Source organism: Oncorhynchus kisutch, unplaced genomic scaffold (genome assembly GCF_002021735.2).
Source record: "Oncorhynchus kisutch isolate 150728-3 unplaced genomic scaffold, Okis_V2 scaffold1119, whole genome shotgun sequence".
NCBI classification, from domain to species: domain Eukaryota; kingdom Metazoa; phylum Chordata; class Actinopteri; order Salmoniformes; family Salmonidae; genus Oncorhynchus; species Oncorhynchus kisutch.
The window spans coordinates 41,522-56,565 of record NW_022263064.1 but is presented as its reverse complement, the minus strand read 5'-3'; the positions used below and the strand labels follow the sequence as shown (position 1 = coordinate 56,565).

Sequence of the window (15,044 nt, the reverse complement as noted above, 5' to 3'; positions counted from 1 at the left end):
TGCCAAAATAAAGCACAGAATTTAAATTGTTACACGATGAGGATGGGATTCGAACCCATGCATGCAGAGCATAATGGATTAGCAGTCCATCGCCTTAACCACTCGGCCACCTCATCCTGTTTTTTTGAAGTGGCAAATGATCTTAAAAAACTGTTGTTGCTGTATGTAAACCCCAGATTGAAATCAATGAAAGTGAGGTAGAGCAATGGCAGGGCCATGTGTCGATCCCATCGAGACATTTAACAAATGTTTTGTCAGGCCGAGTGGTCTCAAGTGCTTGATTAAGTGTGTTGAGGTGTCGGTTCAAATCCCACCATTGAGGTTGCCCTTGGTGAAGCTATTCTTCAATACCTGAATCTTATTAGTCGCTCGAGGCTTGAGCAGGGATTCTATTTTCATGTGGGGCCATGTAAGAGAGGAAATAACAAATGTTTTGTGAAGAGGTTGGTGTTATAATCCACACATGCAGTTCATCGCCTTCACCACTCAGATACCAAGTCCTGTGCTCTCGCTGTGGCAGTCAGCAATTTTACCAGTGTTTGTGAAAGTCAAAATCTTCCAGTGCCAAAATAAAGCACAGAATTTAAATTGTTACACGATGAGGATGGGATTCGAACCCATGCATGCAGAGCATAATGGATTAGCAGTCCATCGCCTTAACCACTCGGTCACCTCATCCTGTTTTTTTTTAATTGGCAAATGATCTTAAAAACTGTTGTTGCTGTATGTAAACCCCAGATTGAAATCAATGAAAGTGAGGTAGAGCAATGGCAGGGCCATGTGTCGATCCCATCGAGACATTTAACAAATGTTTTGTCAGGCCGAGTGGTCTCAAGTGCTTGATTAAGTGTGTTGAGGTGTCGGTTCAAATCCCACCATTGAGGTTGCCCTTGGTGAAGCTATTCTTCAATACCTGAATCTTATTAGTCGCTCGAGGCTTGAGCAGGGATTCTATTTTCATGTGGGGCCATGTAAGAGAGGAAATAACAAATGTTTTGTGAAGAGGTTGGTGTTATAATCCACACATGCAGTTCATCGCCTTCACCACTCAGATACCAAGTCCTGTGCTCTCGCTGTGGCAGTCAGCAATTTTACCAGTGTTTGTGAAAGTCAAAATCTTCCAGTGCCAAAATAAAGCACAGAATTTAAATTGTTACACAATGAGGATGGGATTCGAACCCATGCATGCAGAGCATAATGGATTAGCAGTCCATCGCCTTAAACACTCGGCCACCTCACCCTGTTTTTTTTGAATTGGCAAATGATCTTAAAAATCTGTTGTTGCTGTATGTAAAACCCAGATTGAAATCAATGAAAGTGAGGTAGAGCAATGGCAGGGCCATGTGTCGATCACATCGAGACTTGGTTGTTGTTATAATCCACACATGCAGTTCATCGCCTTCACCACTCAGATACCAAGTCCTGTGCTCTCGCTGTGGCAGTCAGCAATTTTACCAGTGTTTGTGAAAGTCAAATCTTCCAGTGCCAAATAAAGCACAGAATTTAAATTATTACACGATGAGGATGGGATTCGAACCCATGCATGCAGAGCATAATGGATTAGCAGTCCATCGCCTTAACCACTCGGCCACCTCATCCTGTTATTTTTGAAGTGGCAAATGATCTTAAAAAACTGTTGTTGCTGTATGTAAACCCCAGATTGAAATCAATGAAAGTGAGGTAGAGCAATGGCAGGGCCATGTGTCGATCCCATCGAGACATTTAACAAATGTTTTGTCAGGCCGAGTGGTCTCAAGTGCTTGATTAAGTGTGTTGAGGTGTCGGTTCAAATCCCACCATTGAGGTTGCCCTTGGTGAAGCTATTCTTCAATACCTGAATCTTATTAGTCGCTCGAGGCTTGAGCAGGGATTCTATTTTCATGTGGGGCCATGTAAGAGAGGAAATAACAAATGTTTTGTGAAGAGGTTGGTGTTATAATCCACACATGCAGTTCATCGCCTTCACCACTCAGATACCAAGTCCTGTGCTCTCGCTGTGGCAGTCAGCAATTTTACCAGTGTTTGTGAAAGTCAAAATCTACCAGTGCCAAAATAAAGCACAGAATTTAAATTGTTACACGATGAGGATGGGATTCGAACCCATGCATGCAGAGCATAATGGATTAGCAGTCCATCGCCTTAACCACTCGGCCACCTCACCCTGATTTTTTTTTATTGGCAAATGATCTTAAAAACTGTTGTTGCTGTATGTAAACCCCAGATTGAAATCATGAAAGTGAGGTAGAGCAATGGCAGGGCCATGTGTCGATCCCATCGAGACATTTAACAAATGTTTGTCAGGCCGAGTGGTCTCAAGTGCTTGATTAAGTGTGTTGAGGGTGTCGGTTCAAATCCACCATTGAGGTTGCCCTTGGTGAAGCTATTCTTCAATACCTGAATCTTATTAGTCGCTCGAGGCTTGAGCAGGGATTCTATTTTCATGTGGGGCAATGAAAGAGAGGAAATAACAAATGTTTTGTGAAGAGGTTGGTGTTATAATCCAAACATGCAGTTAATCGCCTTCACCACTCAGATACCAAGTCCTGTGCTCTCGCTGTGGCAGTCAGCAATTTTACCAGTGTTTTGTGAAAGTCAAAATCTTCCAGTGCCAAAATAAAGCACAGAATTTAATTATTACACGATGAGGATGGGATTCGAACCCATGCATGCAGAGCATAATGGATTAGCAGTCCATCGCCTTAACCACTCGGCCACCTCACCCTGTTATTTTTGAAGTGGCAAATGATCTTAAAAAACTGTTGTTGCTGTATGTAAACCCCAGATTGAAATCAATGAAAGTGAGGTAGAGCAATGGCAGGGCCATGTGTCGATCCCATCGAGACATTTAAACAAATGTTTTGTCAGGCCGAGTGGTCTCAAGTGCTTTGATTAAGTGTGTTGAGGTGTCGGTTCAAATCCCACCATTGAGGTTGCCCTTGGTGAAGCTATTCTTCAATACTGAATCTTATTAGTTGCTCGAGCTTGAGCAGGGATTCTATTTCATGTGGGGCCATGTAAGAGAGGAAATAACAAATGTTTTGTGAAGAGGTTGGTGTTATAATCCACCACATGCAGTTTCATCGCCTTCACCACTCAGATACCAAGTCCTGTGCTCTCGCTGTGGCAGTCAGCAATTTTACCAGTGTTGTGAAAGTCAAAAAATCTTCCAGTGCCCAAAATAAAGCACAGAATTTTAATTGTTACACGATGAGGATGGGATTCGAACCCATGCATGCAGAGCATAATGGATTAGCAGTCCATCGCCTTAAACACTCGGCCACCTCACCCTGATTTTTTTTGAATTTGGCAAATGATCTTAAAAATCTGTTGTTGCTGTATGTAAACCCCAGATTGAAATCAATGAAAAGTGAGGTAGAGCAATGGCAGGGCCATGTGTCGATCCCATCGAGACTTGGGTTGGTTGTTATAATCCACACATGCAGTTCTTCGCCTTCACCACTCAGATACCAATCCTGTGCTCTCGCTGTGGCAGTCAGCAATTTTACCAGTGTTTGTGAAAATCAAAATCTTCCAGTGCCAAAATAAAGCACAGAATTTAAATTATTACACGATGAGGATGGGATTCGAAACCCATGCATGCAGAGCATAATGGATTAGCAGTCCATCGCCTGTAACCACTCGGCCACCTCATCCTGTTATTTTTGAAGTGGCAAATGATCTTAAAAAACTGTTGTTGCTTGTATGTAAACCCCAGATTGAAATCAATGAAGTGAGGTAGAGCAATGGGCAGGGCCATGTGTCGATCCCATCGAGACATTTAACAAATGTTTGATCAGGCCGAGTGGTCTCAAGTGCTTGATTAAGTGTGTTGAGGTGTCGGTTCAAATCCCACCATTGAGTTGCCCTTGGTGAAGCTATTCTTCAATACCTGAATCTTATTAGTCGCTCGAGGCTTGAGCAGGGATTCTATTTTCATGTGGGGCCATGTAAGAGAGGAAATAACAAATGTTTTGTGAAGAGGTTGGTGTTATAATCCACACATGCAGTTATCGCCTTCACCACTCAGATACCAGTCCTGTGCTCTCGCTGTGGCAGTCAGCAATTTTACCAGTGTTTGTGAAAGTCAAAATCTACCAGTGCCAAAATAAAGCACAGAATTTTAAATTGTTACACGATGAGGATGGGATTCGAACCCATGCATGCAGAGCATAATGGATTAGCAGTCCATCGCCTTAACCACTCGGCCACCTCACCCTGATTTTTTTTTATTGGCAATGATCTTAAAAAACTGTTGTTGCTGTATGTAACCCCAGATTGAAATCAATGAAAGTGAGGTAGAGCAATGCAGGGGCCATGTTCGATCCCATCGAGACATTTAACAAATGTTTTTGTCAGCCGAGTGGTCTCAAGTGCTTGATTAAGTGTGTTGAGGTGTCGGTTTCAAATCCCACCATTGAGGTTGCCCTTGGTGAAGCTATTCTTCAATACCTGAATCTTATTAGTCGCTCGAGGCTTGAGCAGGGATTCTATTTTCATGTGGGGCCATGTAAGAGAGGAAATAACAAATGTTTTGTGAAGAGGTTGGTGTTATAATCCACACATGCAGTTCATCGCCTTCACCACTCAGATACCAAGTCCTGTGCTCTCGCTGTGGCAGTCAGCAATTTAACCAGTGTTTGTGAAAGTCAAAATCTTCCAGTGCCAAAATAAAGCACAGAATTTAAATTAGTTACACGATGAGGATGGGATCGAACCCATGCATGCAGAGCATAATGGATTAGCAGTCCATCGCCTTAACCACTCGGCCACCTCATCCTGTTATTTTTGAAGTGGCAAATGATCTTAAAAAACTGTTGTTGCTGTATGTAAACCCCAGATTGAAATCAATGAAAGTGAGGTAGAGCAATGGCAGGGCCATGTGTCGATCCCATCGAGACATTTAACAAATGTTTTGTCAGGCCGAGTGGTCTCAAGTGCTTGATTAAGTGTGTTGAGGTGTCGGTTCAAATCCCACCATTGAGGTTGCCCTTGGTGAAGCTATTCTTCAATACCTGAATCTTATTAGTCGCTCGAGGCTTGAGCAGGGATTCTATTTTCATGTGGGGCCATGTAAGAGAGGAATAACAAATGTTTTGTGAAGAGGTTGGTGTTATAATCCACACATGCAGTTCATCGCCTTCACCACTCAGATACCAAGTCCTGTGCTCTCGCTGGTGGCAGTCAGCAATTTTACCAGTGTTTGTGAAAGTCAAAATCTTCAGTGCCAAAATAAAGCACAGAATTTTAATTGTTACACGATGAGGATGGGAACCCATGCATGCAGAGCATAATGGATTAGCAGTCCATCGCCTTAAACACTCGGCCACCTCACCCTGATTTTTTTGAATTGGCAAATGATCTTAAAAATCTGTTGTTGCTGTATGTAAACCCCAGATTGAAATCAATGAAAGTGAGGTAGAGCAATGGCAGGGCCATGTGTCGATCCCATCGAGACTTGGTTGGTTGTTATAATCCACACATGCAGTTCTTCGCCTTCACACTCAGATACCAAGTCCTGTGCTTCTCGCTGTCGGCAGGTCAGCAATTTTACCAGGTGTTGTGAAAGTCAAAATCTTCCAGTGCCAAAATAAAGCACAGAATTTAAATTATTACACGATGAGGATGGGATTTCGAACCCATGCATGCAGAGCATAATGATTAGCAGTCCTCGCCTTAACCACTCGGCCACCTCATCCTGTTATTTTTGAAGTGGCAAATGATCTTAAAAAACTGTTGTTGCTGTATGGTAAACCCAGATTGAAATCAATGAAAGTGAGGTAGAGCAATGCCAGGGCCATGTGTCGATCCCATCGAGACATTTAACAAATGTTTGTCAGGCCGAGTGGTCTCAAGTGCTTGATTAAGTGTGTTGAGGGTTCGGTTCAAATCCCACCATTGAGGTTGCCCTTGGTGAAGCGTATTCTTCAATACCTGAATCTTATAGTCGCTCGAGGCTTGAGCAGGGATTCTATTTTCATGTGGGCCATGTAAGAGAGGAAATAACAAATGTTTTGTGTAAGAGGTTGGTGTTATAATCCACACATGCCAGTTTCATCGCCTTTCACCACTCAGATACCAAGTCCTGTGCTCTCGCGGTGGCAGTCAGCAATTTTACAGTGTTTGTGAAAGTCAAATCTACCAGTGCCAAAATAAAGCACAGAATTTAAATTGTTACACGATGAGGATGGGATTCGAACCCATGCATGCAGACATAATGATAGCAGTCCATCACCTTAACACTCGGCCACCTCACCCTGATTTTTTTGAATTGGCAAATGATTCTTAAAAATCTGTTGTTGCTGTATGTAAACCCCAGATTGAAATCAATGAAAGTGAGGTAGAGGCAAATGGCAGGGCCATGTGTCCGATCACATCGAGACTTGGTTGTGTTATAATCCACACATGCAGTTCATCGCCTTCACCACTCAGATACCAAGTTCCTGTGCTCTCGCTGTGGCAGTCATCAATTTTACCTCAGGTGTTTGTGAAAGTCAAAATCTTCCAGTGCCAAAATAAAGCAACAGAGATTTAAATTATTACAACGATGAGGATGGGATTCGAACCCATGCATGCAGAGCATAATGGATTAGGCAGTCCATCGCCTTAACCACTCGCCACCTCATCCTGTTATTTTGAAGTGGCAAATGATCTTAAAAAACTGTTGTTGCTGTATGTAAACCCCAGATTGAAATCAATGAAAGTGAGGTAGAGCAATGGCAGGGCCATGTGTCGATCCCATCGAGACATTTAACAAATGTTTTGTCAGGGCCGAGTGGTCTCAAGTGCTTGATTAAGTTGTGTTGAGGTGTCGGTTCAAATCCCACCATTGAGGTTGCCCTTGGTGAAGCTATTCTTCAATACCTGAATCTTATTAGTCGCTCGAGGCTTGAGCAGGGATTCTATTTTCATGTGGGGCCATGTAAGAAGAGAAATAACAAATGTTTGTGAAGAGGTTGGTGTTATAATCCACACATGCAGTTCATCGCCTTCACCACTCAGATAGCCGAGTCCTGTGCTCTCCGCTGTGGCAGTCAGCAATTTTACCAGTGTTTGTGAAAGTCAAAATCTACCAGTGCCAAAATAAAGCACAGGAATTTTAAATTGTTACACGATGAGGATGGGATTCGAACCCATGCATGCAGAGCATAATGGATTAGCAGTCCATCGCCTTAACCACTCGGCCACCTCATCCTGTATTTTTTGATTGGCAAAATGATCTTAAAAAACTGTTGTTGCTGTATGTAAACCCCAGATTGAAATCAATGAAAGTGAGGTAGAGCAATGGGCAGGGCCATGTGTCGATCCCATCGAGACATTTAACAAATGTTTTGTCAGGCCGAGTGGTCTCAAGTGCTTGATTAAGTGTGTTGAGGTGTCGGTTCAAATCCCACCATTGAGGTTGCCCTTGGTGAAGCTATTCTTCAATACCTGAATCTTATTAGTCGCTCGAGGCTTGAGCAGGGATTCTATTTTCATGTGGGGCCATGTAAGAGAGGAAATAACAAATGTTTTGTGAAGAGGTTGGTGTTATAATCCACACATGCAGTTCATCGCCTTCACCACTCAGATACGCAAGTCCTGTGCTCTCGCTGTGGCAGTCAGCAATTTTACCAGTGTTTGTGAAAGTCAAAATCTACCAGTGCCAAAATAAAGCACAGAATTTAAATTGTTACACGATGAGGATGGGATTCGAACCCATGCATGCAGAGCATAATGGATTAGCAGTCCATCGCCTTAGACCACTCGGCCACCTCACCTGTTTTTTTTGAAGTGGCAAATGATCTTAAAAAACTGTTGTTGCTGTATGTAACCCCAGATTGAAATCAATGAAGTGAGGTAGAGCAATGGCAGGGCCATGTGTCGATCCCATCGAGACATTTAACAAATGTTTTGTCAGGCCGAGTGGTCTCAAGTGCTTGATTAAGTGTGTTGAGGTGTCGGTTCAAATCCCACCATTGAGGTTGCCCTTGGTGAAGCTATTCTTCAATACCTGAATCTTATTAGTCGCTCGAGGCTTGAGCAGGGATTCTATTTTCATGTGGGGCCATGTAAGAGAGGAAATAACAAATGTTTTGTGAAGAGGTTGGTGTTATAATCCACACATGCAGTTCATCGCCTTCACCACTCAGATACCAAGTCCTGTGCTCTCGCTGTGGCAGTCAGCAATTTTACCAGTGTTTGTGAAAGTCAAAATCTACCAGTGCCAAAATAAAGCACAGAATTTTAATTGTTACACGATGAGGATGGGATTCGAACCCATGCATGCAGAGCATAATGGATTAGCAGTCCATCGCCTTAACCACTCGGCCACCTCACCCTGATTTTTTTTGAATTGGCAAATGATCTTAAAAATCTGTTGTTGCTGTATGTAAACCCCAGATTGAAATCAATGAAAGTGAGGTAGAGCAATGGCAGGGCCATGTGTCGATCCCATCGAGACTTGGTTGGTGTTATAATCCACACATGCAGTTCATCGCCTTCACCACTCAGATACCAAGTCCTGTGCTCTCGCTGTGGCAGTCAGCAATTTTACCAGTGTTTGTGAAAGTCAAAATCTTCCAGTGCCAAAATAAAGCACAGAATTTAAATTATTACACGATGAGGATGGGATTCGAACCCATGCATGCAGAGCATAATGGATTAGCAGTCCATCGCCTTAACCACTCGGCCACCTCATCCTGTTATTTTTGAAGTGGCAAATGATCTTAAAAAACTGTTGTTGCTGTATGTAACCCCAGATTGAAATCAATGAAAGTGAGGTAGAGGCAATGGCAGGGCCATGTGTCGATCCATCGAGACATTTAACAAATGTTTTGTCAGGCCGAGTGGTCTCAGTGCTTGATTAAGTGGGTTGAGGTGTCGGTTCAAATCCCACCATTGAGGTTGCCCTTGGTGAAGCTATTCTTCAATACCTGAATCTTATTAGTCGCTCGAGGCTTGAGCAGGGATTCTATTTTCATGTGGGGCCATGTAAGAGAGGAAATAACAAATGTTTTGTGAAGAGGTTGGTGTTATAATCCACACATGCAGTTCATCGCCTTCACCACTCAGATACCAGTCCTGTGCTCTCGCTGTGGCAGTCAGCAATTTTACCAGTGTTTGTGAAAGTCAAAATCTACCAGTGCCAAAATAAGCACAGAATTTTAATTGTTACACGATGAGGATGGGATTCGAACCCATGCATGCAGAGCATAATGGATTAGCAGTCCATCACCTTAACCACTCGGGCCACCTCACCCTGATTTTTTTAAATTGGCAAATGATCTTAAAAATCTGTTGTTGCTGTATGTAAACCCCAGATTGAAATCAATGAAAGTGAGGTAGAGCAATGGCAGGGCCATGTGTCGATCCCATCGAGACATTTAACAAATGTTTTGTCAGGCCGAGTGGTCTCAAGTGCTTGATTAAGTGTGTTGAGGTGTCGGGTTCAAATCCCACCATTGAGGTTGCCCTTGGTGAAGCTATTCTTCAATACCTGAATCTTATTAGTCGCTCGAGGCTTGAGCAGGGATTCTATTTTCATGTGGGGCCATGTAAGAGAGGAAATAACAAATGTTTTGTGAAGAGGTTGGTGTTATAATCCACACATGCAGTTCATCGCCTTCACCACTCAGATACCAAGTCCTGTGCTCTCGCTGTGGCAGTCAGCAATTTTACCAGTGTTTGTGAAAGTCAAAATCTACCAGTGCCAAAATAAAGCACAGAATTTAAATTGTTACACGATGAGGATGGGATTCGAACCCATGCATGCAGAGCATAATGGATTAGCAGTCCATTGCCTTAACCACTCGGCCACCTCACCCTGATTTTTTTTTTATTGGCAAATGATCTTAAAAAACTGTTGTTGCTGTATGTAAACCCCAGATTGAAATCAATGAAAGTGAGGTAGAGCAATGGCAGGGCCATGTGTCGATCCCATCGAGACATTTAACAAATGTTTTGTCAGGCCCGAGTGGTCTCAAGTGCTTGATAAGTGTGTTGAGGTGTCGGTTCAAATCCCACCATTGAGGTTGCCCTTGGTGAAGCTATTCTTCAATACCTGAATCTTATTAGTCGCTCGAGGCTTGAGCAGGGATTCTATTTTCATGTGGGGCCATGTAAGAGAGGAAATAACAAATGTTTGTGAAGAGGGTTGGTGTTATAATCCACACATGCAGTTCATCGCCTTCACCACTCAGTACCAAGTCCGGTGCTCTCGCGTGGCAGTCAGCAATTTTACCAGTGTTTGTGAAATGAAGTCAAAATCTACCAGTGCCAAAAAAGCACAGAATTTTAATTGTTACACCGATGAGGATGGGGATTCTAACCCATGCATACAGAGCATAAGGATTAGCAGTCCCATCGCCTTAAACCACTCGGCCACCTCACCCAGATTTTTTTTGAATTGGCAAATGATCTTAAAATCTGTTGTTGCTGTATGTAAACCCCAGATTGAATCAATGAAAGTGAGGTAGAGCAATGGCAGGCCATGTGTCGATCCCATCGAGACTTGGTTGGTGTTATAATCCACACATGCAGTTCATCGCCTTCACCACTCAGATACCAAGTCCTGTGCTCTCGCTGTGGGCCGTCAGCCATTTTTACCAGTGTTTGTGAAAGTCAAAATCTTCCAGTGCCAAAATAAAGCACAGAATTTAAATTATTACAAGATGAGGATGGGATCGAACCCATGCATGCAGAGCATAATGGATTAGCAGTCCATCTCCTTAACCACTCGGCCACCTCATCTGTTATTTTTGAAGTGGCAAATGATCTTAAAAAACTGTTGTTGCTGTATGTAACCCCAGATTGAAATCAATGAATAGTGAGGTAGAGCAATGGCAGGGCCATGTGTCGATCCCATCGAGACATTTAACAAATGTTTTGTCAGGCCGATGTGGTCTCTCAAGTGGCTTGATTAAGTGTGTTGAGGTGTCGGTTCAAAATCCCACCATTGAGGTTGCCCTTGGTGAAGCTATTCTTCAATACCTGAATCTTATTAGTCGCTCGAGGCTTGAGCAGGGATTCTATTTTCATGTGGGGGCCATGTAGAGAGGAAAATAACAAATGTTTTGTGAAGAGGTTGGTGTTATAATCCACACATGCAGTTCCATCGCCTTCACCACTCAGATACCAAGTCCTGTGCTCTCGCTGTGGCAGTCAGCAATTTTACCAGTGTTTGTGAAAGTCAAAATCTACCAGTGCCAAAATAAAGCACAGAATTTAAATTGTTACACGATGAGGATGGGATTCGAACCCATGCATGCAGAGCATAAATGGATTAGCAGTCCATCACCTTAACCACTCGGCCACCTCACCCTGATTTTTTTAAAATTGGCAAATGATCTTAAAAATCTGTTGTTGCTGTATGTAAACCCCAGATTGAAATCAATGAAAGTGAGGGGTAGAGCAATGGCAGGGCCATGTGTCGATCCCATCGAGACATTTAACAAAGTGTTTTGTCAGGCCGAGTGGTCTCAAGTGCTTGATTAAAGTGTGTTGAGGTGTCGGTTCAAATCCACACATTGAGGTTGCCCTTGGTGAAGCTATTCTTCAATACCTGAATCTTATTAGTCCGCTCGAGGCTTGAGCAGGGATTCTATTTTCATGTGGGGCATGTAAGAGAGGAATAACAAATGTTTTGTGAAGAGGTTGGTGTTATAATCCACACATGCAGGTTCATCCCGCCTTCACCACTCAGATACCAATCCTGTGCTCATCGCTGTGGCAGTCAGCAAGTTTACCAGTGTTTTGTGAAAGTCAAAATCTACCAGTCCAAAATAAAGTCACAGAATTTCAAATTATTACACATGAGGATGGGATTCGAACCATGCATGCAGAGCATAATGGATTAGCAGTCCATCGCCTTAACCACTCGGCCACCTCATCCTGTTTTTTGAAGTGCAAATGATCGTAAAAAAAACTGTTGTTGGCTGTATGTAAACCCCAGATTGAAATCAATGAAAGTGAGGTAGAGCAATGGCAGGGCCATGTGTCGATCCCATCGAGACATTTAACAAATGTTTTGTCAGGCCGAGTGGTCTCAAGTGCTTGATTAAGTGTGTTGAGGTGTCGGTTCAAATCCCACCATTGAGGTTGCCCTTGGTGAAGCTATTCTTCAATACCTGAATCTTATTAGTCGCTCGAGGCTTGAGCAGGGATTCTATTTTCATGTGGGGCCATGTAAGAGAGGAAATAACAAATGTTTTGTGAAGAGGTTGGTGTTATAATCCACACATGCAGTTCATCGCCTTCACCACTCAGATACCAAGTCCTGTGCTCTCGCTGTGGCAGTCAGCAATTTTACCAGTGTTTGTGAAAGTCAAAATCTACCAGTGCCAAAAAAAGCACAGAATTTTAATTGTTACACGATGAGGATGGGATTCGAACCCATGCATGCAGAGCATAATGGATTAGCAGTCCATCGCCTTAACCACTCGGCCACCTCACCCAGATTTTTTTTGAATTGGCAAATGATCTTAAAAATCTGTTGTTGCTGTATGTAAACCCCAGATTGAAATCAATGAAAGTGAGGTAGAGCAATGGCAGGGCCATGTGTCGATCCCATCGAGACTTGGTTGGTGTTATAATCCACACATGCAGTTCATCGCCTTCACCACTCAGATACCAAGTCCTGTGCTCTCGCTGTGGCAGTCAGCAATTTTACCAGTGTTTGTGAAAGTCAAAATCTTCCAGTGCCAAAATAAAGCACAGAATTTAAATTATTACACGATGAGGATGGGATTCGAACCCATGCATGCAGAGCATAATGGATTAGCAGTCCATCGCCTTAACCACTCGGCCACCTCATCCTGTTATTTTTGAAGTGGCAAATGATCTTAAAAAACTGTTGTTGCTGTATGTAAACCCCAGATTGAAATCAATGAAAGTGAGGTAGAGCAATGGCAGGGCCATGTGTCGATCCCATCGAGACATTTAACAAATGTTTTGTCAGGCCGAGTGGTCTCAAGTGCTTGATTAATGTGTGTTGAGGTGTCGGTTCAAATCCCACCATTGAGGTTGCCCTTGGTGAAGGCTATTCTTCAATACCTGAATCTTATTAGTCGCGCGAGGCTTGAGCAGGGATTCTATTTTCATGTGGGGCCATGTAAGAGAGGAATAACAATGTTTGTGTGAAGAGGTTGGTGTTATAATCCACACTGCAGTTCATCGCCTTCACCACTCAGATACCAAGTCCTGTGCTCTCGCTGTGGCAGTCAGGCAATTTTACCAGTGTTTGTGAAAGTCAAAATCTACCAGTGCCAAAATAAGCACAGAATTTAAATTGTTACACATGAGGATGGGATTCGAACCCATGCATGCAGATCATAATGGATTAGCAGTCCATCGCCTTAACCTACTCGGCCTACCTCATCCTGTATTTTTGAAGTGGCAATAGTCTTAAAAATCTGTTGTTGCTGTATGTAAACCCCAGATTGAAAATCAATGAAAGTGAGGTAGAGCAATGGCAGGGCCATGTGTCGATCCCATCGGAGACATTTAACAAATTTTTGTCAGGCCGAGTGGTCTCAATGCTTGATTAGTGTGTTGAGGTGTCGGTTCAAATCCCCCACATTGAGGTTGCCCTTGGTGAGCTATTCTTCAATACCTGAATCTTATTAGTCCGCTCGAGGCTTGAGCAGGGATTCTATTTCATGTGGGGCCATGTAAGAGAGGAAATAACAAATGTTTTGTGAAGAGGTTGGTGTTATAATCCACACATGCAGTTCATCATCGCCTTCACCACTCAGATACCAAGTCCTGTGCTCTCGCTGTGGCAGTCAGCAATTTTACCAGTGTTGGTGAAAGGTCAAAATCTACCAGTGCCAAAATAAAGCACAGAATTTAAATTGTTACACGATGAGGATGGGATTCGAAACCCATGCATGCAGAGCATAGAGGATGTAGCAGTCCATCGCCTTAACCCTCGGCCACCTCATCCTGTTATTTTTGAAGTGGCAAATGATCTTAAAAACTGTTGTTGCTGTATGTAAACCCCAGATTGAAATCAATGAAAGTGAGGTAGAGCAATGGCAGGGCCATGTGTCGATCCCATCGAGACATTTAACAAATGTTTTGTCAGGCCGAGTGGTCTCAAGTGCTTGATTAAGTGTGTTGAGGTGTCGGTTCAAATCCCACCATTGAGGTTGCCCTTGGTGAAGCTATTCTTCAATACCTGAATCTTATTAGTCGCTCGAGGCTTGAGCAGGGATTCTATTTTCATGTGGGGCCATGTAAGAGAGGAAATAACAAATGTTTTGTGAAGAGGTTGGTGTTATAATCCACACATGCAGTTCATCGCCTTCACCACTCAGATACCAAGTCCTGTGCTCTCGCTGTGGCAGTCAGCAATTTTACCAGTGTTTGTGAAAGTCAAAATCTACCAGTGCCAAAATAAAGCACAGAATTTTAATTGTTACACGATGAGGATGGGATTCGAACCCATGCATGCAGAGCATAATGGATTAGCAGCCATCGCCTTAACCACTCGGCCACCTCACCCAGATTTTTTTAAAATTGGCAAATGATCTTAAAAATCTGTTGTTGCTGTATGTAAACCCCAGATTGAAATCAATGAAAGTGAGGTAGAGCAATGGCAGGGCCATGTGTCGATCCATCGAGACATTTAACAAATGTTTTGTCAGGCCGAGTGGTCTCAGTGCTTGATTAAGTGTGTTGAGGTGTCGGTTCAAATCCCACCATTGAGGTGTGCCCTTGGTGAAGCTATTCTTCAATACCTGAATCTTATATTCGCTCGAGGCTTGAGCAGGGATTCTATTTTCATGTGGGGCCATGTAAGAGAGGAAAATAACAAATGTTTTTGTGAAGAGGTTGGTGTATAATCCACACATGCAGTTCATCGCCTTCACCACTCAGATCCAAGTCCTGTGCTCTCGCTGTGGCAGTCAGCAATTTTACCAGTGTTTGTGAAAGTCAAAATCTTCCAGTGCCAAAATAAAGCACAGAATTTAAATTATTTACACGATGAGGATGGGATTCGAACCCATGCATGCAGAGCATAATGGATTAGCAGTCCATCGCCTTAACCACTCGGCCACCTCATC

At 43.1% G+C, this 15,044-nt stretch overlaps 11 non-coding genes across 11 annotated transcripts; all 11 read right to left on the bottom strand.

Annotated features, from left to right (window-relative positions):
- Nucleotides 1-34: 34 nt before the first annotated feature.
- Nucleotides 35-116, bottom strand: trnas-gcu (transfer RNA serine (anticodon GCU)). Its single transcript has one exon. It is a non-coding gene; the product is annotated as a tRNA-Ser (tRNA).
- A 1,400-nt stretch (nucleotides 117-1,516) lies between these two features.
- Nucleotides 1,517-1,598, bottom strand: trnas-gcu (transfer RNA serine (anticodon GCU)). The gene has a single exon. It is a non-coding gene; the product is annotated as a tRNA-Ser (tRNA).
- Nucleotides 1,599-2,079: 481 nt separating this feature from the next.
- trnas-gcu (transfer RNA serine (anticodon GCU)) lies at nucleotides 2,080-2,161 on the bottom strand. The gene has a single exon. It is a non-coding gene; the product is annotated as a tRNA-Ser (tRNA).
- Nucleotides 2,162-2,639: 478 nt separating this feature from the next.
- Nucleotides 2,640-2,721, bottom strand: trnas-gcu (transfer RNA serine (anticodon GCU)). The gene has a single exon. It is a non-coding gene; the product is annotated as a tRNA-Ser (tRNA).
- Nucleotides 2,722-4,133: 1,412 nt separating this feature from the next.
- Nucleotides 4,134-4,215, bottom strand: trnas-gcu (transfer RNA serine (anticodon GCU)). The gene has a single exon. It is a non-coding gene; the product is annotated as a tRNA-Ser (tRNA).
- A 2,894-nt stretch (nucleotides 4,216-7,109) lies between these two features.
- Nucleotides 7,110-7,191, bottom strand: trnas-gcu (transfer RNA serine (anticodon GCU)). The gene has a single exon. It is a non-coding gene; the product is annotated as a tRNA-Ser (tRNA).
- A 1,044-nt stretch (nucleotides 7,192-8,235) lies between these two features.
- Nucleotides 8,236-8,317, bottom strand: trnas-gcu (transfer RNA serine (anticodon GCU)). Its single transcript has one exon. It is a non-coding gene; the product is annotated as a tRNA-Ser (tRNA).
- A 279-nt stretch (nucleotides 8,318-8,596) lies between these two features.
- trnas-gcu (transfer RNA serine (anticodon GCU)) lies at nucleotides 8,597-8,678 on the bottom strand. Its single transcript has one exon. It is a non-coding gene; the product is annotated as a tRNA-Ser (tRNA).
- A 3,670-nt stretch (nucleotides 8,679-12,348) lies between these two features.
- trnas-gcu (transfer RNA serine (anticodon GCU)) lies at nucleotides 12,349-12,430 on the bottom strand. Its single transcript has one exon. It is a non-coding gene; the product is annotated as a tRNA-Ser (tRNA).
- A 279-nt stretch (nucleotides 12,431-12,709) lies between these two features.
- Nucleotides 12,710-12,791, bottom strand: trnas-gcu (transfer RNA serine (anticodon GCU)). The gene has a single exon. It is a non-coding gene; the product is annotated as a tRNA-Ser (tRNA).
- A 2,171-nt stretch (nucleotides 12,792-14,962) lies between these two features.
- On the bottom strand, nucleotides 14,963-15,044 carry trnas-gcu (transfer RNA serine (anticodon GCU)). Its single transcript has one exon. It is a non-coding gene; the product is annotated as a tRNA-Ser (tRNA).